The sequence below is a fragment of the Tetrao urogallus genome (assembly GCF_951394365.1).
Source record: "Tetrao urogallus genome assembly, chromosome: 15".
Classification (NCBI taxonomy): Eukaryota; Metazoa; Chordata; class Aves; order Galliformes; family Phasianidae; genus Tetrao; species Tetrao urogallus.
In genome coordinates this window covers 14,641,187-14,664,516 of record NC_136828.1, presented here as the reverse complement: position 1 = coordinate 14,664,516, position 23,330 = coordinate 14,641,187, and the positions used below count along the sequence as shown (strand labels likewise).

General features: G+C 39.0%; 1 protein-coding gene across 1 annotated transcript in view; it reads left to right on the top strand.

Annotated features, from left to right (window-relative positions):
* The window catches only part of SHISA9 (shisa family member 9), a gene marked incomplete at both ends in the record, with an annotated part of 157,266 nt that overhangs the window by 32,224 nt on the left and 101,712 nt on the right, over positions 1–23,330 (top strand). The gene's annotated exons all lie outside the window — the stretch shown is intronic.

The following is a 23,330-nucleotide window of genomic DNA, read 5'->3' as shown; positions in this document are numbered from 1 at the left end:
TAGCATTTCATTTCTTTTCTGAGGAAGTACAAATAAGAAACTCAGTTACTAAACAGAACTTACACCACCGTTTGTCTTTGGGACTCATCCAATAGAGTGCTGAGCAAACACTTTCTTTGCCTTAACTGAATAAAATTCTAATTAGAGTAATTGAGCTTCGATAACTGCTATGTCATTAAACATAAACTGGCTTTAACCTAATGTGTTTGTACTATACTAAGATTTGCATTAATGAATGTATTAATGTTTATATCTACAAACACCTTTGAAGTTGAACATTAAAATCTATGCTGCTTAATTTGAAATGAAATGTCCTGTGAGCACCAGGCAAGGCACTACTGGTAATGGTCCTGCAAAGGAATATGGTCCACAGCCTCACTGTCTGTGACAGACAGCAGGGTAAAGGTGACTGTCAGCTCTTTAGACTTCTGCTCTGGAGGAGGGAGCTCCGTATTGGTTTCTGTGATGTAAAGCAGAGCTTGGTGTGGATTTCTCTAATTTGGGCCGGCCACTATCAATCCTGCAAAGCCTATGATGCAGGCTTGCTAAACTGCATGCTGTAATTGTACTTCCTATCCCAAAAGCCAAGAGCGGAATGCGACTTATGTATTTTAGATATTATGAAACAGCATCTCTCTGTAAGTTAGAAAAATTGTACAGCAACTTTCCACCTGAAAAACAGATCTGCCTGTTTGCTCTGGGAATTCAACTTTACAGGCAGATCTTCCTTTTGTACTCTTGGTCTTGCCTCATTTTGTTTCACCTGCTATCAGCAGACAATAATTAACAAATAATCTTCAGAATTTTTTGTGCAGTTGGACTTATAAACGTCAAGTTTGTTTTGCTGTTGTATGTATGTCGCATATCTTACCTCTATTCAATATCCACTATAAAGCACAATACAAAGTGAAAAAAAAAAGTACTAATCCTAACAATCTTATTCACTGGCATTTATGCAGAAGGGGAAACAGGGAGAAATGAAAAAGGAAAAAAAACTTTAAAAATTCACATGAACATATATATGAGCAGCTGCGTGCTATTTTCTCGTCATTGCTGCAGTAGGAAAATGGTGCGCGTAATACAAGGTAGTGTTCAAAAAGAATACAGTAATAAAAGTATTGGGAAAAAACTGAGTTTATAATCTTTTCCATCCAAATCTATTTGCCTAAAACCTGCTTTCAAGAGTTTGCATTTACAATTTAAAGTAGAACAAAACAAAATAATTGATTAATTACATGCCAGCTGACCAATAATGTTTTTCATAATCACTAATTTTCTGATACAAACATGTTGAATATTCAGTGCCATCACATTCACAGGAATGGGAGGCAAGGGTAAAAAGATGACTTTTTATCCTAATAATTTTGAACTGCTGGAAGTCTGAAACTTCATTTGTCAAAAGCATTAGCATATTTCTGATAACTTACACTATTTTGCATGCTATGGAGCAGATCTTGTTTCTGTCCTTAATAATTGCTGGTGTTCAATTCTGAGACAGTATTTCTGTTGAGTCTTCTGAGGTTATCCAAGTTTAAGTCACTGACTGGCAGCAGACTAGTACTGATATTTGGACTTCTAGAAATTTTGAGTCTTTTTACCTAGGCATCTATTTTACATAACACACATAGTTGCACTGTAAACCTAGACCAAAAATAACTTCCCATACAAAATGAGCTTTATCTCCACACTATGGGTCAAAGCTGAACTTCTTCAAGGCTCAGTGCTTGCAGGGAGGCCACATAATTGTAACATGCACTTCACCTGCACAGTGTGACTAACCCTCACTACTTCTCAGTTTTGTGTTTTTGGTGGCTTTACAGTGAAGTTTAACTCATTCAAGTCACTGCATGATATGGTGTCCAAACGAAGGGCATCCACTCACCCAGCTCCCTACAACGAATGACGCATCGTGCTTTAGGCATGCAGGTAGTTCTCCTGGAGATCTCAGGTGAAAGGCACAGATGGAGACACTGCATAGTGTGTCCGAGGCTCTTACGATATGCTGAACTCACGGTGCAACTTCAGTGCATGCCCCTGTTTTTATTTTAGCATCATGAGACTTACCGTGTGACATCTCCTGCTTGACTGGCAGAGATCTGAAAATCTTGGATGATATAATAAATTACTCTTTTCCTGCTTAGATAATATTTTTCAGCATCTCCAGGGAAACAGTGGTATAGGAGTTCTAAAATCTCCAGGTGGATGCTAACATACAAAGCAGTCCAGCTTTGTATCTGTCTTTGTAACTGTCCAGCCGCTGAGCATTTAAAGAACGATCATTCAGATGTGCTCAGTGGTACAAGTGAATTCTTCATACCCAGTGAAAAGTCAGGTGGTCTCCATAGGAAGACTTTTCTAGAATTATGCTGTCCATTCCACTTTGCATAAAAACTTTGCATAACTACATATCATTGACTCTTCTATGTAAATTCAAAACCACGTAAATAAAAGCGATACTATAGTTGAACAGGTTATTTCTGTTTTTTCTATGTGCAGCATCTGTTCTGTAGTGCTGTCTGTCTGCATCAATGCCCAGAAGTTCATTTTCAAATGAGTATCTGCATCTGCAAGTCAGAAACCAAGTGTGGCTTACTTAGTTTGCTGAAGTGCTGTATGGATGTCTCCTTAAGTGATTCTTCATGTGTTCTTCAGGTCTGCAAACAGCATAATCCTTGTTTTTAAAGAAATAACTCATGTATACTACTTCTGGATAAAAATGTAATTTAACTGCAATCTGATGAAAAATATCAAGCCTGCTTCCTTATAGTGTTAAATTTTTACCAGAACTGAGTTTAAGCTGCAATTAAAACAAGTTAAGGGAAAAAAAAAACCTGTGACAAGCATATTTAATGCAACATAGATGTAATAATTTACAAGTATTTTTTTAAAATCAGGAACACCTGACAACAGAGGTGAATCTAGTTACTGCTGTTTGTGAATTGGTCACATCAGGGTGAGGGTGCTTCAAATTTAAAAGGTGGAAGACCAAGAGAACAAAGGTAGATGGGATGGAAAATAACACTGTAAAAAGAACTTGAGAGAAGAGAAGAGAAAGTACAGGAGTTGAAAAGCAGTTTTGGTGCACATCAGCCTTCCCACTGCATAACATACAAAAGCATACAGAGAAATCTTTTTCTTCTGGAGTGTACAGCTGTCTGGTAGTTAGATAAACGAAAGTCTTCACAAATAAAAACCTGCTGTTTTGAATGAATGGTAGTACAAAAATGAGAAACGTGAATGTTCTGTACAATGTTATACAAAGATTAAAGGTGAAAAATATTTTCAAGTTCAACTAATTGTCTTAGGGTGAAAATAATCCTGAGCAATACTTTAAATGCCGAATGAAATGATTTGTGACAGAAATTCACTACAAAAGAAAAATTGAAGGAGGCATGTTTCCAGTGCAAGATGCATACAGTTGGCATACTGTAAAATTAGTAAGTATTTAATTACCTTATTCATAACAGACACAGAGGCCTTATGAGGAGCTGCTGAAGGAGCTGGGGTTGTTCAGCCTGGAGGAGGCTCAGGGGAGACCTTATTGCTCTCTATAACTGCCTGAAGGGAGGTAGTAGTGAGCTGGGGGTCGACCTCTTCTCTTGTGTAACAGTGATAGAACTAGAGGGAATGGCTTCAAGCTGCGCCAGGGGAGATTTAGGCTGTACGTTAGGAAATACTGCTTTTCTGAAAGAGTGGTCAGGCGCTGGAATGGGCTGCACAGGGAGGTGGTGGAGTCACTGACCCTGGAGGTGTTCAAGGAACAGAACTGGATTTTGTGTTGAGGGACATGGTTTAGTGAGTACTGTTGGTGGTGGGTGGATGGTTGGGTCTTGAAGGTCTTTTCCAACCTTGGTGATTCTGTGATTCTGTGAACATATATGCAGTGAGCTCTCTGCAGTTTTCAGTCAGTGTCCCACTTGAGTTAATTATTTCAAGCTAAATGTTTCAAAATTTACAGACAGCTTTCACTGTGTGGTTTTCTATAATCAATCAGGCACAGCACATCATCACTGACTCCAATAGCTAAAGCATTATATCTGGAATATTTACCCCTTAGGGCTTTGCTTATGCTCACAACTTTTTGCCTATTTGTAAGGGAAGACAAATACACAACTTGTGGGACCTCAGCTCCTACCGAACAGTCATAATTTGATATTGATCAACATTATTGGTATAGGGTTTGACCTCTTTCAGTTTAATACTTCCAACACCCTTCTATCATCCATATTTTAGGACTATAACCACTTTTATATATGCACTGCTATTTAGCACTACAAGGTCTGCTAGTATCTCCTTCTGAATCTAATAGGTACAGCATTACGTTATCACCCAACAGCATGAGTTGGTAAACTGACTATTGCAGCTTTTCAAAGTTCAGCTGAAGATAATTCAGGTGGGATTGCAAGCCAGATCTGCTGGTAAAAGTGAAGTTTCATCTGCCCTTTGGGCACTGCTCTTACCGTGTGCATGCCTTTGGGTGGAAATGAGCATAGCAGATTAAAAAGAAAATAAAGTGCCCACCCACAGATTTTCTGCCTTTTATAAAGTGTGTCCATGACTGGTGGACTCAGATGTATTGTTTAGCAAATGTAACTATTTTTTCATATTAGGATTAAAAAGAAAAGCAAATTCAATTCAATTTGAGACATGCTAGAACATGATTTGAAGCAGACTGATTAAAGTCTCTCAGTCCAAATTATGGTATATATAAACTATATAATATGAAATATTAATCTGCTGCTTTCAGACCAAAGAATCAATGCAAGTTTATTTTCATAGACAATAAATGAAAACAGCTTTATGTAGATTTAGGAAAGTTCTTGGATTTGTCAATTAGAACAACTAAATTCCCACTTCTCCAGAACAAGAGCAAGAATCTTCCGAACTACACACTCGGCTGATTTTAATTGAATTCTTTAATATAACCTATTTTTCAGCTTTCTTCTTTCAATACTGAATAAAAAGCATAAATAATTTAATTAAAAAATTAAATTAGGAGTAATCAATTTGTAACAGATTTATGAAAGCACATAATTGCTCTTGCACAATATTGAGTGGCTACACTTCAGTCCATTTAAAAGACAGATTTCCTACATTACTGTAGTGATTCTAGAAATAGTACTTGTTTTACTTCCCTCCTAAATTAACAGAAGTGATAGGCCCTGGCATTTTCTCTTCTTATCAACACATAAAGCTATAGGCATAGAGCTCTGCCTGTGACTTTACCTACCTGTGGTAGGTTCTGACTCAAGCATGGGACTTCTTGGTGCACACAGAAGATGCTCTCTGTGCTTTAGCCCTTACACTTGCAGCCCATTTTTTGGCTTAGGATTAAACTTTTCTTTTATGATGCTCCTGGGCATTGAATAAAGGCTTCAGTCCTTGCTCTCTAGGACTTTAAGACTTGAAGTTATGTCCCAGTTATATTGTGCTCTTTGTACTCTCCCTGGACAAACCTTGGAGCAGCAAGCATCACCCTACCTGCAATGCAGAACTGCCTGCAACGTGTAGCATAACTTCTCACAAAGAGATCAACAGAACTGAGGTTCAAGTTTGTAAAACACATTTTATGATCCAGTAACTGAGAAACAGAACTCCAGTGTGGCTTGAAATGGTAGAGAAAGTGAGGCAGGCCAATGCAGACAAAACCAGCAACTAAGGAAGTCAAGATTTTTAAGTGCTGACAAGTCCCATAAACCTATGGCTACACTAGTAAGCTGGCTTGATATCAAATAGTATGGCAAGGCACACAGCCACACAGCTGTTTTCTGTGTGCTATGCTGCAGCTTAGACAGATGCTCCATTTAATTTACTATTACTGTTTGAGAATGTGAAACATTCACACTTGGAGACAGCACATCATTCATCTCCCATTTTGGAGCAGCTCGTGCTGCTACATTACTCTACCAGCACAAGGGAATTACATGGCTTCCACTACCCTCTGGGGCTGGCAATCACAGGAAATCACAGAGACATCGCGACTGTGTTAAGCATGTTTCCTCCAACCTGCTCCAGTTCCTGCTCTCCTCCTGTCCATTTACTGCACCATGGCTTCTATGAAGGTCAGCCATCCATTCTGGAGGGCACAGTTTTTTTCCAATTAGGATTTGGCATTTAAATTGCTTTTATTTGTGAGGCAACATTTTTCCTTTTGGTCTCTGAGTATTAGCGATTCAAAAATGTCACAAACAGTAACCGGCAAAAAAAAATCTTTCTTTTCCTATGTTTCTGCATGCACACACAGTAATTTTTCTTTTCATATTGTTTTCTTGTAAACATACAGGTTGAGGTTACTGGTTCATTTGTTGAGGCAGTTTCACAGATCTCTCCATGACATTAGGGGAAAAACAATTCTTTCCAATCAGCAAAACAGAGACAAAAGAGATAATCCAATGCTGCATTAGATTTGCAAGCAGTTTGAAGTCTTATCAGCCTTAAATATCTTTTTTTTCAAAGAAATTTAGAGAGTTCTCAAAGAAATATATAGAATATTACAAACTTGAAGTAATAGCTTTAACAGCAAAGACAGCAGAGGCTGTATACCATTTCCTTTCAGATTCTGACAAACATAACTGTAATTATGAGCAAACAGTTCGCTACTGTTATGTCTTTAAAGACAGTAATTGCCTCTACATATCTTGATTAAAAGAAAAGGAATTTTGATACTCATTTATCAATTACATGGAAACACAGGATAACATCAGCTCCAAATTAGGAGTCCAGTTTAAGAGATAAAAATACATTTTCCATCTAAGACCTTTAAACCAATACAGGTTTAATGATAATACATAAAGAAGAGAGAAGAATCGTGTGGGTAGTAGGGTAAGAGCAAGAAGCAGTCTGAAAACCAACTGGGTCCTGAAATGAATGATATTCTCTCTTTCCTGACTTCCATCCCCTGCAACATTTTCTTTGAACTTACAAACATCAAAGAGATGAACTTGCAATTTAAAAAGAGGTGGTAGCCAGTACCTGTTCTTAATCTGTCAGAGCAGCCTTACCTCATTCGGGCAGAAGTCCCATTGAGCTCAGATTCATGTGAGAAAGACAAGTAGGTACTGTAAGAGCTTTTGCTTATACTAATCATCATAAGGTGTGTGCATGAGTAATTTCTAAAGGCAGGTTTAGAAGGAGCTGAAAATCTTCACTACTGGCAGTGTGAACTTGCCAGCTGTGGACCAGTTCCAGCCAGAAGCTAGGCACTCCATGCGCATCATCTGCTATGGCAAGTTCCTGGTTTACACACACTCCTTCTCTTTTAAATACTTTTAAATAAAATATCAAGCTTTTTATTTTTTTTTTAAATGACACCACACTTACAATGAAATAAATGAAAACTAAGCCGGAGGTGGGAGATTTTACTTTCCCCTGTATGATTTTCTGTATTTTCCAATCCCTTTCTAAATGGTCTTACTCTTTTTCACATATTTATTCAAATAATAAAAACCAGCAATAACAGTGCACACCGAGCATTAGCCCACTACCAAGCAGCCAGAATTGTACCTCATAAAGCCACATGTATCTGCTTCCAGGAAAAGATGAATCAGCTAAATAGGGTTCATAAGGGTTCACTTGCTTTTGTTACATCTCTGTTGCTGTTTATAATTCTCAAAGACAAATATGGAGAGGTCTTTCCCCTTTTTCAGGGCTGCGTATTTCGAACACAGTAACTGGAGTTTTAAGTTTTCCATGGTTGCTTTGGTCCCAATGGCCTGACTTGAACACATACTTCATGTTATCCATGTGTTCAAAGCACTCAATTCAATGTAGACTTAAACAAGAAATCTTTAGCTAAGAAAGACTCATCCGATTTTGCAGAATAAAACAGGTCTTACATCTCTTCTGAGAGACAGAACATTCCTGTTTCTACTTGTAAAGAGAGTGATATTGTAGAAGCAGCCAAGGAAATGAGGATCCGTAACAAAATATACTCTTTTTAAGCAGAAGGTCATTGTTAAGATGACAATACAGTTTCCAGGTCTCTTGTATTAAGTTTTTCAGGTAAAAACAAATCTTCCTTTAGATTTTCCCAGTTTTAAGAAGGGCCATCAAGTTTGTTGTCTGTGCATCAGGGCCTAACATGCATGGTGCAGATATGTAAATCCAGAAGGAACTGGTGGTTTAAACTCTTTGCTGAGAAGTTATCCTAATGCACTTTTGCATGCTCTTGAGGTAGATCCCATAAACTACTCCAATTCTAAGCTCTGTACATGAAAAAATGCCTTAAAAATACTCTAGCACTGCTAGATCTCATGTTACAGTGTTTGAAAGAGATACAAAAGCCGTACTGTGAAGAAAAACTTCATTAGTTTTTGTTCTTGTAGGCTCAATACACTGATACAGAGTACACTGTGCAGTTACTGACCTAAGCCTAGGCATTTCCATACCAGTGACACAGGACCTGGAGAAATCAAAACTAGGATGCTGAGACAGGTACTAAATTATGTTGCCACTTTATTTCAAGCTCTCCTGACACAGAGGTGTGAACTTAGAGAAGGTAAGTTACCGTGATGGGAAAACGTGAGAGGAAGGAAAAAATTAAAACTGGGCTACTATAAGCTAAAACCCTTCAAAGCAGTGCAGTAAGACTGGGATTCTGAGTAGACTTGAATAGACATGCATTCTTCTCATTTGGAGAGACCTGGATGCCAGGATTTAGATGGGATGGATCATGGCTACAATCTCTGCCATATGAAATCCAATTTGGATCCTAAGAAACTCTGGGATTTAATCAGAAAATGTAATACTAAATCACATCTACAAGTCAAAGCTGGAGTTAAAACAAACAGCTTTCACAGATCACCATCTGGTGATCTTCAACACATTTTTGGTCCTCTTATGTCCACCCAGGTTTTAGCCAGCTCTTTGCTTCTTCTGCTGATCCTGGAGTTGTTATTACTTTCAAAATCATTGTTTGTTTTCATCTACAACTAAGTTAAATGGTGACACTCTGCCACAAAATCCCATTATGCTCGTCATAATGTAGATAAGTGGTGAAAGTTCAGCTGGAGACCTCATTCTGGCTTTTGCCTTTTTTTGGTCAGTTGGTGACAGTATGCAACTCTGAGAAAGGCTGTGGGTCTCAAAGACTTCCAAAACTTTTGCCTCCCTTGGGCAAGGAGATATAGTTTGTCTTAATGGTTCCAGATGGTTTCTAGAGATTAGTATTGCATAGCTACATTGTGTTGATGATCACTGTCAAAGCAGGCAAGCAGTAATTAATGTAATTAAGTAATTAATTAATCGTGGCAGAAGGTAATTTCTAATTTCTGCCATTCCTACAAATGGCAGAGGGCATCAGATAGGTCATTGCTACTGGGATACAGGTATGTTGAGAGACTGTCGCTCTTTGTAAACGTTAATACAGAAGATAAGCTATTGTCATGAACTTACTATAGCTTGAAGTCTGAACACTGAATATACAGCCCAGCTACACTATAAAATTTTAAGCGTTATTTCATGATAAAATTCACCCAAATACAAAGACTGAAAATAGCGCCTTCTCTCCAGTCCTGGCGGAAACATTAGGTCTTCCTGAGTTTGAAGTAACATACACTTTGTATGCATGAGGATATAAAGAAATATATTTAAGTGGAGTGGATTTAAAATATAATTTTGATTAAAAACAAACCAAACTAAAAAATGCTAAGAAACTATATTATATTGCCATCCAGAAGAACCTCGACAAACTCAGAAAGTGGGCCCATGTGATCCTAATGAGGTTCTACATAACAAAGTGCAAGGTTTTGCATTTGGGTTGGAGTAAACCCAGGTATATGCACAGACTGGGAGAAGAACCCCTTGAGAGCAGCCCTGCGGGTCCTGGTGGATGAAAAACTTAACATGAGCAAGCAGCGTGCACTTACAGCTCAGAAAGGAAATGGTATCCTGGGCTCCATCAGGAGAGGGGTGGCCAGCAGGGACAGGGATGTGATCGTCCCCCTCTACTCTGCCCTCATGAGGCCCCATGTGCAGCACTGCATCCAGGTCTTGGGCCCTCAGCACAGGAAGGATGTGGAGCTGTTGGAGAGGGTCCAGAGGAGGGCACTGAGATGAGCAGAGGGCTGGAGCAGCTCTGCTACAAAGACAGGCTGAGGGAGAAGGGCTGGGCAGAACAAGCCCAGCCTGGAGAATAGAAGGAAGCGAGAAGACCTAATTGCAGCCTTACAGTATTTAAAAGGGGATTGTAAACAAGAAAGGAATCAACTTTTTTACACAGATAGACAGTGATAGGCCAAGGGGGAATGGTTTTAAGCTCAAGGAGGGAAGGTTTATATTGGATATTGGGGAAAGTCTTTACACAGAAGGTGAGGTGCTGGAACAGGCTGCTCAGAGAGACTGGGGACACTCTGTCCCTGGAGGTGTTCGAGGAAGGCCAGGCTGGATGGGGCCCTGGGCAGCCTGGTGTAGTGCCAGATCTGGAGGTTGGCGGCGCTACCTGTGGCAGGGGTTGGAACTTGATGATTCTTGGGGTCCCTTCCAACCCAAGCCATTCTATGATTCTAAGATTCTATCATATTAACATCATATTAACACATGGTAATATGTTTCCATAAAAGACTTTTCTTCCGAATCTGCTCACTCGCAGGCTTTTCATGCAATGCCCAGGATTAAATGCACAGCTGATTAACAGCTGTGTTGAAGTCTGGCACCACTTAGAATTCTCCTAGAGAAAAAATAAAAAACCACCTAGTATTTGCCTTAATACTGTAAGTGCTTTTTCCCTTCCTTTTGAACATTTGACAAATAAAACACTATTGTGTAGTTTTGGTTGGAAGATCACATCACCTCAGAGGAGAGAGAGGCACTTTCAATTAAGTTTTACCATCTAAACCTGAATGGGAGAACCTCTGTCAGTGACTTAGGAAATCCTGAATGCAAGGTGCTACAGCGAGTATGCTGCAGTTGTCTTTCATTATAATTTTTGGAATATCTGTTAACTCTGATAGATTATTACAATTACATATTCACGAAAGAACAATATACCTTTTTTCCCCTCACTCTGCCACAATGGTTCCAATATTTAATATAAGTGAGGATTTTTCAGAGTTCAAAATTCAGAAACTGTTCAAAACTTTGTCTCATACGTCACCACACAAGGTCAGAGTTACGATCCCTATCATATAACATTCATGTTCTGGCTGTTTTTTGAATCATTAGAGTTATGTAAGCGTCTTTATAGACATTCTGTGAGAGCTCTCTGAAGTCGTATTTTCAGCAGCAGTTGTTATTTTGGCTGTGGGGATTGGGAAGTCCACCACAGAGTCTTGTTCTTCAAACTGATTTACTTATTAAGGGCAAGATCTGTCCTTACTTCTGTGAGATAGTTTCTAAAATACAGAATGACATAGTTTTGATTCATTTCATTGTTTGCTTCCATAGATGCATCTCATAGCATCACAAAAGAAGCATTTGAAGGAGAAATGCGGATTTTTTTTCTCATTAGTCTGGCAAGTGAAAAACAACCTGCAGGTTTTAGCACTGAGCACAGTCACTGGCCCCAGCCTGACAGGCAAATTTCTCCTTGTGCAGGTTTGCCATCACGGTTTAAATGAGTCTTTCTGGATACTCTGTACATTTTGAATAGAAGCCCAACCAATTCTGTATGTGGATTCACTTGATCACAAACCTGTTAAGAGCAGCCAGGTGGAAATCCAATACTTGAACAAAAGACTTACGCGAAAGCCAGCATTCTTTTAGCTCATGCTACTGTTTGCCACTATTCTGCAGTCCATGCATGAAACATGCAAATATAGTATTTCATGGCAGGCCTGGGTATATCTGAAATAAACTTGCAAGTAATCTCTTCTGGTTATGGTGTAGTAACAGCTATCAGATTGAGCAGCACCTTGTATATCACCTTTTGTTTAACAGGTGAGTGCTGGATATATAAATACACCACAAATGCATCACAAAGGATCTCTGGTGATTCACAGACAAAATGAGAACATAATACGAGACAGACAGGAGCGGAAACCGCCCTCTTTTTGGAAGAACTATTTTGGATTCCACTACTGCAGAGCTGGTCCCAACAGTGTGAGCATGACCAGAGACTGGACTGCTCTCTCTGCCTAAATACCCAGCTCTGCTGAAGCTACTGAGAATTCTGCATCCTTCCTCTCAACACTATCTTTTTTTTTTAAATAATAAAAAAAGAGCCACGCTTTCAGTGAAGGCTTTTGAGGATTATTAATGCACTGTTGATTAGAGAAAATTAACATATAGCAAGTTTGTGTTGAGTGCAATAACTCAGGTTTATCAATTTTTATCAAGAATAACAGTTTTTATCTACTTCTGAACCAGCAGGTACCACTCATACATATGATACAAGTGACATATAAGTTTTTGTTAAACACATCACAGAAAAGACAACAGGAATTATTCCAATCTGTCAAACATGCCTAGAACTCATAGAATCGTAGAATCATTTAATGGTTTGGGTTGGAAGGGACCTTAGAAGATTGTATTATTCTAACCACCCTACCATGAGAAAGGAAATCTCCCACTATACCATGATACTCAAAGCCTCGTCCAATTTGGCCTTTAAAACTGTGCAAAGCTAGTTGGACAACTGTAATCCCATTGACATAAGAATTTCCACAAAATTAACAAAAAGCCGAATAATTTTTTTTAAGACTATCAAAATATCCTCAATATCCAGTGGCTTTCAACTCATAGAATAATTTATAATTATTACAGAAATAAGCACTTTTTTTTCTTATTGCTCTATTTTTTACAATGATTTGTAAAAGGAAGCATCTTTCATTTCATAATCGCACGTAAGTTGATTTAGCGTAAAGCCTTCATAACATAAGGTAGGTCTAAATGAAAAGATTATGGTACCAGATTGAACAGAAAGCAACGGAAAGCAGGCGTTTTTTAATAGTAGTAATAAAAATCAAATTCCATATTTAATTAGGGATTCTTATGGGTTGCTTCTAATTAATAGCACATTATTATTTGTATTAATTCAAAACCAGTAGAAATATAACATTCTGTCACCTAAGACCATTAAAAACAATTATTAGAATCATTCCTTGCCATTGAATGAACTTTGTTTTCTGTGGTTAAGAGTAGTTTTGACTGTAATTACTGGAGACAGCAGTGTAGATAACTTAAAGGGCAAACTCCACCACCACCAGCAAAAAGTAAAAAAGTTTAATCCAGAATTTCCAAATTGAAAGCAATCTTGGAAGTAATATCAAATCCATAATTTATTTATAACCATTAACATTTTCATTACAAAGTAAGAGACATGGATACAGCTATTTTCCTTATTTCTTTTCAACCTTTTTCTCAACCTTTTTTTTCCTGCTTTGCTCATGTTTTACAGCAACTCTCTTGAGACTACAAGAAGTATGTCTTTTAAAAACATCCATAAAACCTTATGCCATTATCTGACAGCTGATGCAAATATAGCCAGCTTGTTTAGCATAAGATTTCATTGCTTGTTGAAACAATAGCTTGGTTGCTCTTGGCTAATATAACTAGTGTCTAGAAATTGCAAGCTCCAAAGACACTTTAAACCATGCAAACAGAAGCAGGCTTTAGACATAGTCAGGATCTGACAAAAGCAGACCATCTAAATGCTACGTTTATTTAAATTCTTCACACTCTTTCTTTGACATGAAGAGACAGCATTCACATATCCTCCACAGTTCATAAGTCTTACCGGGATGCAATAGCACATTAATCAGAACTAGTGAAAGTAATGCAGTCCACAGCTAATATTCAGAAGGTGCTTCTCTGCATTTCTGTGCAGAAGGACGCTTAACCAGCAGAGTATTCTTAAAGGATCCCCCAAATAGGAATCCCCAACACTTGCCTAAACAAAAATGCAAAGAATCTTTAATCAAGGAATTCTTTGCTTAAGTAGTTTCATTGTTAAAACAAACAAACTTTGGAAAATTCCCTGTTACATCCTTACATTTAGCTTGAGAGTTAATTTATAGCTTCAGTGAAATGTGAGAGATGACATAGAGACATCTGTTTACTGAGTATCTTGAAATTAAACTAAAATAGAATATGAAAAAGGGTAGTAGAAAACAGAGCATTGGTATAGCTTGACACAACTTCACAGTGTTCTCTGCAGTTAGTAGGTAAACTACTGTATACAAGTTTGGGAAGAATACTGGCAGTAGGTTCTCTGGGTAGGCTTTCATCGTTGTGACTGATCACTAGAAATCACTCTGAGCTGCCAGAGAACGAATTCCACTGACTGTGTGCTCATTGCTTTTTAAAAAAAATCTTTTGGAATTAGATTTTCAGAGTTACACATGATCAATCGTTGTTTTAATCACTGCTTTGCTGTTTTGTGGTTTCTTAGGCAGTAGATACCGCCCTTTCAACTTTTTAATTTTTAATGCAATTTTAATTCATAATCCAATGATATGTGTTTCTGTCATACAATTATAATTGCAAACCGAAATTGTCCATACAGCAGATCTAGAATGTTTACATGAAGCAGCCAGCAACACAGGAAGCTCTGAAATGCTTCTTTAGAACAAGTACGTTTTAAATATTAAGAGGCTTTAAGTAACACAATAGTAACAGTAATTTAGACTTCAAAGAAACAGTAAGCACACTTAATTCTTGCAGCACTGTACTCCAGTCTGGGTCTTACTTACTGTTTGAAGTACTTCTGCTTGTGTCCTCTCCCTTTGCAGCACATTTCCACTTTGCTCCATCGTTCTTAGGAATGCCAACTGGTTTTGAGCACATCTTGATAACAGTCACTCTTCAAATTGTGATTTTCTATGTTAACTGCACATTTTCAGTGTATTAAAAAAAAAAAAATTCTTTGACTTTTCAGAAGAGGTAAATCTAGGTGTAAAACTCAGAATCCACTCAGAATCAAGGACTGTGCTTCAGAATAGGTACTGCAATTCTAAAAACATGAAAGCAAGATTGAATACAAGAACACCTGTGATTTCTACATAGTATTTCCTATTTAGCAATTTTGTATTCATTGGGTTATCAACTGATTATTACCTGGCAGCTGCAATGCTAACACTCATCAACAAATTTGTCTGTTGGAAAATCACAGAATCACAGAATGGTTTGGGTTGGAAGGGAACCTTTAAGATCATCTAGTTCCAACCCCCCTGCTAAAGGCAGGGACTCCTCCCTCTAGACCAGCTTGCTCAAAGCCCACCCAGCCTGGCCTTGAATGCTTCCATGGAGGGGCATTCACAACCTCACTGGGCAACCTATTCCAGTGTCACCACCCTCACAGTCAAGAATTTCTTCCTAATAGCTAGTCTAAATCTACCCCTCATCCAGTTTAAAAGCATTTACCCCTATCCAGCTGCTACCTGCCCTTATAAAAAGTCCCTTCTCAGCTTTCCTGTAGGCCCCTTTAGGTACTGGAAGGAAAAAATACTGTTGTTCTTTCCCTGTTATCGTGCCACTGATAACAGCCATAACTTCTATAAGAATTCTATGAAGAAATATTTGTAAGTAATTTTTCTAAGGAGAAGGTCTCTCAGCCTTTCCTTAAGCTGAAAATGCTTAGATTTAAGCTAAAATGCCAAGACCCCACTTCTACAACAGCAGCTGAGGGGACTCTGCTCATAAGAGCCACACTTCCTCACATCCTGTTAATAAGGTTACAGCATATGCTTCCTAAGGGGTTTGACAACTCTCTGATCTGCTTCGCCTTGGAGTAGAAGCAGAGAATGAACCACGTGCTGATATGGGGGTGAGGGATAGAGGAGATGTGTCAGCGCTGTGAGTGCTCTGGGTTCCCACTCAAAGAGCCATGCTATGCAAGGGTGGAGGGAGTACTGACCCCATTCCTTAGGCATTCCAATAAACAACTACATTTATTTAGCAAACTGTAGATTAACACCAACCTGTAGTTTAATAATTCCATACAAAAACACCGTGATTCATATGAATAAAACATGCATTGACCATGCTCACTTTCCTTGAGCTCTTGCTTTGCATTCTTCCACCGCAGTTGCACTACAGCGCTCCTTAGTACTTAAAAAATCTACAGGGGATAAGAAATAAACACCTATTATTATGCCAAAAAGGCAAAACAGCATAGTAGCAAAAAGTTTTGAGTATCTATTAATTCTCAGAATCTTTGAATTCTCAGTAAAGTAAGTGTGAGCATAATGCAATTTTGATTAAATTAATGCTTACATACTTCATTGTCTTCCCATTCTAGGTTGGCTAGGATTGGCTGAATCTGATTTAAAACCATGGCCCCAGCTAGCTGCTGAGTGGTAGTGGTGGGAAGAGTTCTTTTTTTGCAGGGGGTGTGCAGGTGGGTGCAGGAGTTTTCTCAGTCTGTAGCAATCAAGTCAGAAAAGCAGCTAATAAAATCCATCTCTGGCAGGGTATGTTCTTACATTTGTTCTTTCATGCTTAAAGACTGCAATACCTGTGCTGCGGATTTGACTACTGTGAGCCTACATCTGTTAAATGAAAACCCGTGAAATTACTCAGAAAGCTTTTGTAACATGAGAAACAAAGTTTGATTTTTTTTTCCATTCACAATCCAAGAAAACAGTTTCTCAGATTTAAGTTACTCCTTTGGCTTTCAAGCATCAAATATAGCCACATTCTTTCTGATATTAGCTGGAGATAATAAATGCAGATGTACTTTTATAGGTATTAGGTTAGGAACTACTTGCCATAGGTAAAATGGTTTACAACAGACTGCAGAGAATTTAACTTGAGTTTAAATTACTCACAGAGGAATCCTCAGGCTCCAATTCTGATTGTCCTTTGTGCTGTCTGAGGATTTATTCTAGAAAGCAAATGAAAATTGGTCTCTGCTCATCTTTTTGCTACCAGATACTCTTTATTGTATCCTTCCTCGCTTTTTTGTTTTGTTTTGCTTTGCTTTTTTGCTTTTTTTTTCTTATTTATCTAAGCCAGAAGTTTGAAAAAGCGAAATAAGAAATCTCTTATTTTGTAAACAGGAAGTATAAAATGTTTCTTTTTACCCTCAAAGAATCGACTATGTCCACTGCAGCAAATCCTTTGAGTGTGGTGTCTTTATCGCTAATATGTACAAAGAACAGTGACAGAAGAAGGAAGAAGGGGAACAAAAAAGCTAACAAGTAGCTGCTGTTGCCCAGAAACAGGCTAACAAGCTACAGAAAGGAAAAATTATTAAAAAGAACACACAACTCAGATGTTTCAGGCTTTTTTCAGTAAAAAAGCTTGGGCTTTTTTATTTAGGGTGAAAAAAGTTTTAGATAATAAAACAATGATAAAGTTGCCTGGATTCAGGGAGGCTTTTGTCAGTGATTGGTTTTCAGGGGGTTCTCATGTGGAACAGCCAGTGTGGGTGGCTGTTACCCATGGCAGCGAACTGCTGGGGACTGTAAAACAGCCATAGCTTTCCTGCTTCCATTTCCTCTGCCAGAGCTCTGAAAAACACACAGGCCTGCTATGACCACAAATCTGAACCTTTTAGGTTCAGAATCTGAATCTTTTAGGCTGAGCATTTTAAGGATGCTGCTGACATCCTCCAGTCCTCGGCTGTGGCACACCTGCACTGCTGAGCAGCATGGCTTCCCAGGCGCTGGGTGCCAGGCCTTCCCCTTTTCTCCCGTTCCTCGCCAGACAGCTGCGTGTTACCTTTATCCTCATCACTGAGGTGGCCACCTTCCCACATCTTTAAGAAGGCTTTGGCTGGCTCTGGTCACACCTCAGTCTTTTTCTGTTTAAGTGCTACCCAAGAGCTAGAAGATGTAGAGTTCTGGGAAACTCTTACTTTGCATTGGTTCTCTCTAATGCAGGTATTTACAAAAAGGCATTAATGGCATCTGATGACTAGAAAAATAATTTATTTCTCTTTACCTTCAAGATGCCTAATTTCTTGTCCTCTCAGAAATCCTGTATGAAGCGGACCTGCAGATTCTAATTACTAGGGTCTCCTCTAAAAGTCATTACATGGAAAGCTTCTGATTGCAGAAACTTTTGGATTTGACTGGCCAATAAACTTGAGGTTTTAAAAACAGATGTGCTGTGTCCAGCACACACAATGTCCTTCCCTTCCAAAGGGAGAGGAATAAGGCCATAAGAAGGAGGCGGATAAGTTCAGTTTGAATTCCCAGCTGGGAGCTGGCATGCAGACAATCCACTTTACGCCAATGTGGTGCTCAAAAGGAGGAGTGGGCACCTCATTTAAATCTGCATCATGCTAGTAAAGGAACATGAGCTGGTTTTGAAATTGTTCTCCAGCAGTGTGGAGGAAGACCAGAGACAGGAGTTTGGGATCCACTTTAGAGCACAGGCCGAAGGAGGAGACATTTACAACACCTTAGAACAGTTCCCAGAAGAGGAGACAGCAGCAGTGGGGCAGGAAGGTCTTAAGGGTATTAACAGCTATAGCTATTAAATCAGCCATCCAGCGCAACCATTCTAGTTCCCTTTATGGTACTGACAATATGAAGCAGAAGTATTTCCTCCTGATGTTTTTCCAACAGTAATTTCACTTAAGTTTAAGAGCTAGGAAGTGGGAATGTGTCAGAGGATGGCCCTTCTGTATCACATTGGAGCACGGCTGGGTGGACCATCCCTCAGGGTCTTGGGAGGGAAAGAAGAGAATGCTGAAGACATGCAACATTTATGTTTGTATTTTTATTCTTTCCCATATGATGACTCTGTATGTCTCATGGGAACTCCCAAGTGACGAGCCACAAACTCTAGTTGATGTCTGTTTAAAATGCGTTTGCTGTGCTCCTGCAGACTGTCCTTCAAGCAAAGGTAGCGTATACAAAATACGATGTATTTACTGAAAATGTGCCTTTTTGCTTTGAAGCTGCCTATAATCACATAGCTAGGGAATAGTCTGATATTTAGATTTTCAAGTATATGGTTATGTTTAGCGTATTTGTCATCTTTTCCCTTTCCTGCTGCACTGCTTGTGGTCATAAATTATGTTACAAAAAGAATGAGGACTGAGAGCAAGTCATAGCAGCCCTGAAACAAGAGGCCAAGAAACTAGTCAGGGACTTTTAGGCGGTGGCCATCTCCTCTGAGCCTCCTAAGAGTGATTTCAGATGGCTCTCTAAAACAGTTGCCACTCAGAATGGAGTCTGGCTATTTCCCATGATGCTGAATGCCCAAAGGGATCTGGTGATGAGCCTAACACATCTTCCTGGGAGAGAGGCTGGCCAGCTGCCACAGCTTCTCCCCTGTGCAGCCAGACTTAGTCTCCTGCTCAAGAGAGCTGGCTTTGAGCCCATGGGATAAATTCTTCGCTTGGATGTGGAAGTATAAATTCTGAAAGTCTTAGCTGGTTTCAAAGGAGGTGTTCCAGATTTACACCAGTTTTCCAATGGTCAGAAGCCAAACCGAGGTCTAGAGAATAAAATAAATTCATACTTTTTGTCAAAATTTATAAGGTTCCTTTACAAAGCTTTCAAACAGGATTTATCTTCTGGTTAAAAATACATTTCAGTTGACTTCATCCTTGTCAGCTACTGAGCAATATCCCAAAAACGGTATTTTGCAGGATTTCTTTACTTGTAAATGTTTATATATGTGAACAGTACCATGGAAATAATTTAAACTATAAATTTACTGTCAACTAATTAAAAAAATATTGTTGTTTCACTATTTTTCTGGAAAAATTTTAATAGAGCAGTTTATATTCTTTTAGGGTAGACTATTAATGCAACTCTACAGTTGCAGATATGAACTCCAAATATTGGCCTCCGACAACTATGCACTGATGCAATGGGATTCTACTGCTTAGTGTCACTCTATGTTAAGTTTTGGGCAGTATTTGTTTACAAATTTTGTTTTTCAATACTTTAGTCATTAAGACTAGGGAAGTGTAATTATAAACAATGCTTAAGTATTTTCTTTCATTTCCTGAAGAACAATCCTTTTTTAAATATAAGCTATTCTGTGCAATAGCTGACATCACCTATGATTCTGTTTGGGACAGTATTTGGGAATCCTGGACATTTCAAAAATATGCTATTGCATGTAAGTGGGTCTGTCCCTAAGGTTGCTTAACACTTCATAAAATCATATTTTCCATTGCTTAAAGCACCGATAAAACTTCAACCATGTGAGCTGCATTTTCTGTGCTTTCTGCTTCAGGCTCCTCTTATTTCTCTACAAAAAGTTTCAGATGGAGCACTTCAGCCTGGTAAAACCATTTAGTTTTGCTCAGTAAAACAAGTGGGGCATGGGCACAGGAAGAGGCAATGGGAATGAAGTCAGAACCAAAGTGAAGGAAACTAATCTGGGATACAGCTACTATGAAGGGGAAAGACAGTCCAGGGAAAGAGGATGGAGCAAGGAATTATACTGACTGGTAAGGTCTGTGGAAAAGGGAATGACAACTGAAATACGTCTTGAAGACTGAGCTGATAGAGACAGAATAGAATTGGATAAGGAATCTGGAAATGTTTCTTGTTGCCCTTCAGAACTGCAATCAGATTCAACTCATGCTGGGCTTTGGCATTCCCAACACCTTTTCCATACTTTCCTGCTCATCAAGACAGACCACTCTTGAGCTTGGAGGAGGTGATCTCTGAAAATGACACAGAAGAGCTGCTGCAGAAGAAAACATCCTGAACATTAAATGCTGTCTCAGATTATAGCGTGCCATATAGCCTTGCATCTGTCAAAAATTTTTTGCCGTCCTCTCACTAACTGAGGCAATTATAGACAGCATATTTTCACAACTATTCATCTCCTATTTTATGGATGTCTGTCCTGAACTTAGACTGTGATTGACAGAAATGCTGAGCACTATTTATTCCAACTGAGACAAATAGCAATTTGTAATTTGAACATAAAAAGCTGTATTGTTCTAAACACCATGCTGAGAGCATCTCAGTACAGCACTTCCAGTTTGGAGAAACTTCTGACCTTCATCTCTCTGTGCCTCAATGAAATGCCATCCCTTATCTTGCAAGAGTTTGTGAAGTTAAATTAATTAGTCAGTGTGAAGCCCTTAGAGACAGTCGTGAGTGATAAATGAGACAGAAAAGTCTGTGAGATAACTATTCCTCTTCTGAGATGCTTTGAACAGTGACAAACAAATAAGATTAGTGCCACACAGCATAAAAAGCATACCAGCAGGTGCTCGGCAGGTTTTTGTGAGACTGTTTACCCTCAGCACTGAAAGAGGCAAGTGTCCTTTGTCAGACAATGGGAAACATCAATGCTGCAAGGAAAAATACATTTCATTAATATCATAGAGCATATTTTCTATAGAATTACGGTACTGTAATCACTGCAGCTTTCCCAGGTATTTTGTTACATCCCCCTTCACAGAAACAAAGCTTGCTGTAAGCCTAAGTTAGCAGCTTAAAACATGAACGCTCTCCCCTGCTATCTTTCATGGAAATCAGATTATTTAGTGCCAGATTTTCAAGTCTGCTCTTTCTAGAAGATGGGGTGTGCGTTTATAATTCAACAACTGCCATTCTGACAGCAGAGAAACTTCTAACTGCTTCAGATTTAGAATGTATGAACTTTAAAGCCAAGGATGTAATCCATTCGGTGAAAATTTTGCAGTGGTCAAACCCCAGCTGTAACCATGGAGTTCCCGTGGCTTTACAGCACAGTGAAACTGAAGCAAATGGGATGAGTTGTTGAGCATAAAATTCTGGACCTCTGGCATCTCTTAAACCCACCTAAACCTGTTTCTCCCTCTGACACTCTTCTGTGAGTTCTCTTCACAACTTGACTTCTCTTCAAGTTAGAAATCTGCTTCTGCTTTATCTGTGGCTGGTTTTTTGTGCTGCTTCTCTTTCCTCTGTGCTATTTATTTTGCAGATATGTTTTCCAAGAATAATCACATCTCCTCTCAGCTTTCTTTTGTTGAGCTAAATGAGATAAACTCTTGAACTGCCTCACATAAAATGGACTTCCTGTTCTCTTGGGAATACTCTTTCTCCAATTCCTGCATTTTGAACTCAGTGTTTCAGTAAGGCTGATCAGAACTGTAGTCTAGAGAATACAGTGACACTGGAATTTCCTGATGGCCAGCTGGAAAACACTTTACTGGCTCTTGAAACCCTGCACTACCTAGCAAAAGGCATCTGTGGCATACAAGGCTTTACAGATGTCCTAAATTTAACATGCCCACATCTGGTATACCAGCAGAGATGAGTTAGGCTGGGAGCAAAATTGATGGGAGCACAAACAATATGCTCTGGAAGCTGGAACTGGATCTAAAGTCTTCACTTCAGAGTCACAGCAATTCATTCTTTATTGCAAACAGCAACGAACAAAAACAAAAAATGACTCAAAAGCCAAAAAGAGAACAAAAACATATCATCTAGAGGAATATTCTGTAATAATTAAAATTCCTCTTAAATTATGATTACTGCCCTGTCAGACTATGAGCAAAATTGTAAAAATGAAATGAGCTTACAAGAAGCCAGTCCCATTTCCACCGAATGCACCAGAGGAGTGAGGATGGGAGAAGTGGCCTTGCTGTGCCTGGGGCAGGAATGCTGCTGCCCAGCCCTCTGGCAGCGCCGGGGAAAATCAGGAGGAGAAGGCGAGTGAGGCGCTGTGCTGAGGGCCGCAGGAGTAACTGCATCCTTCCTGTGCCACTCTGCAGTTGCCATCACAGAAGTTTACACTTTTCCTTGATGTCATTTACCCCACTGAAATCTATTTCTCTGAACTGTGACAACTGTCCATTTTCGCACAAGTAAAGAAGACTTTATCCAGCAGAAAAAAAGAAACATTTGCACTTGTGCTCATTCCCCTCTGCCTCTATCTGACAACTGGACCAATTACTTGGTGGTGGGAAAAAGGGAATGAAAATGCAGTACTTGGAGGAATCTGAGCCTGTGCCTTCAACTTTTAAATGTGACAGGATCAAAAATAATTTTTCATTTAATTCAATAAGCATCTGGTTGACACGTCAGGTACTTCGCAGTCTGTAAGACATTGTTAAAAATGTAACCAGCCATGGAGGTTTCAGGAGGAATCAGTATGTGTGGCATGTTCCGGTGGATGACAGAAATAAATTCTTTACATACAATGTCAAAGGCAGAATTCTTCAGCCTACACAGTCACAATGAAAAGCAGGATGATCCTAGGTGAAAAGATATTTTTAAGTCTGTACTACTGTTAAGATTACACAATCACCCATTTGGCTTATGAAAACTGAAGGTACAGAGATGAGAAGGCCAAGGAAAGGACTTCACAGCTTCCCAGTTTATTATGGGCAGCAAAATGTTGTCTGAAAAGGCCGTATAGGTAAGAGGACTAAAGAGCGGTGATGTTGTCAGGCCATGGAGAGTATGGGGCATGAAATGCCCTGGACATGTCTCTTAACAATTGCATGAAAAATACACATCCTTTAAATCCTTTGTGGGGCTATT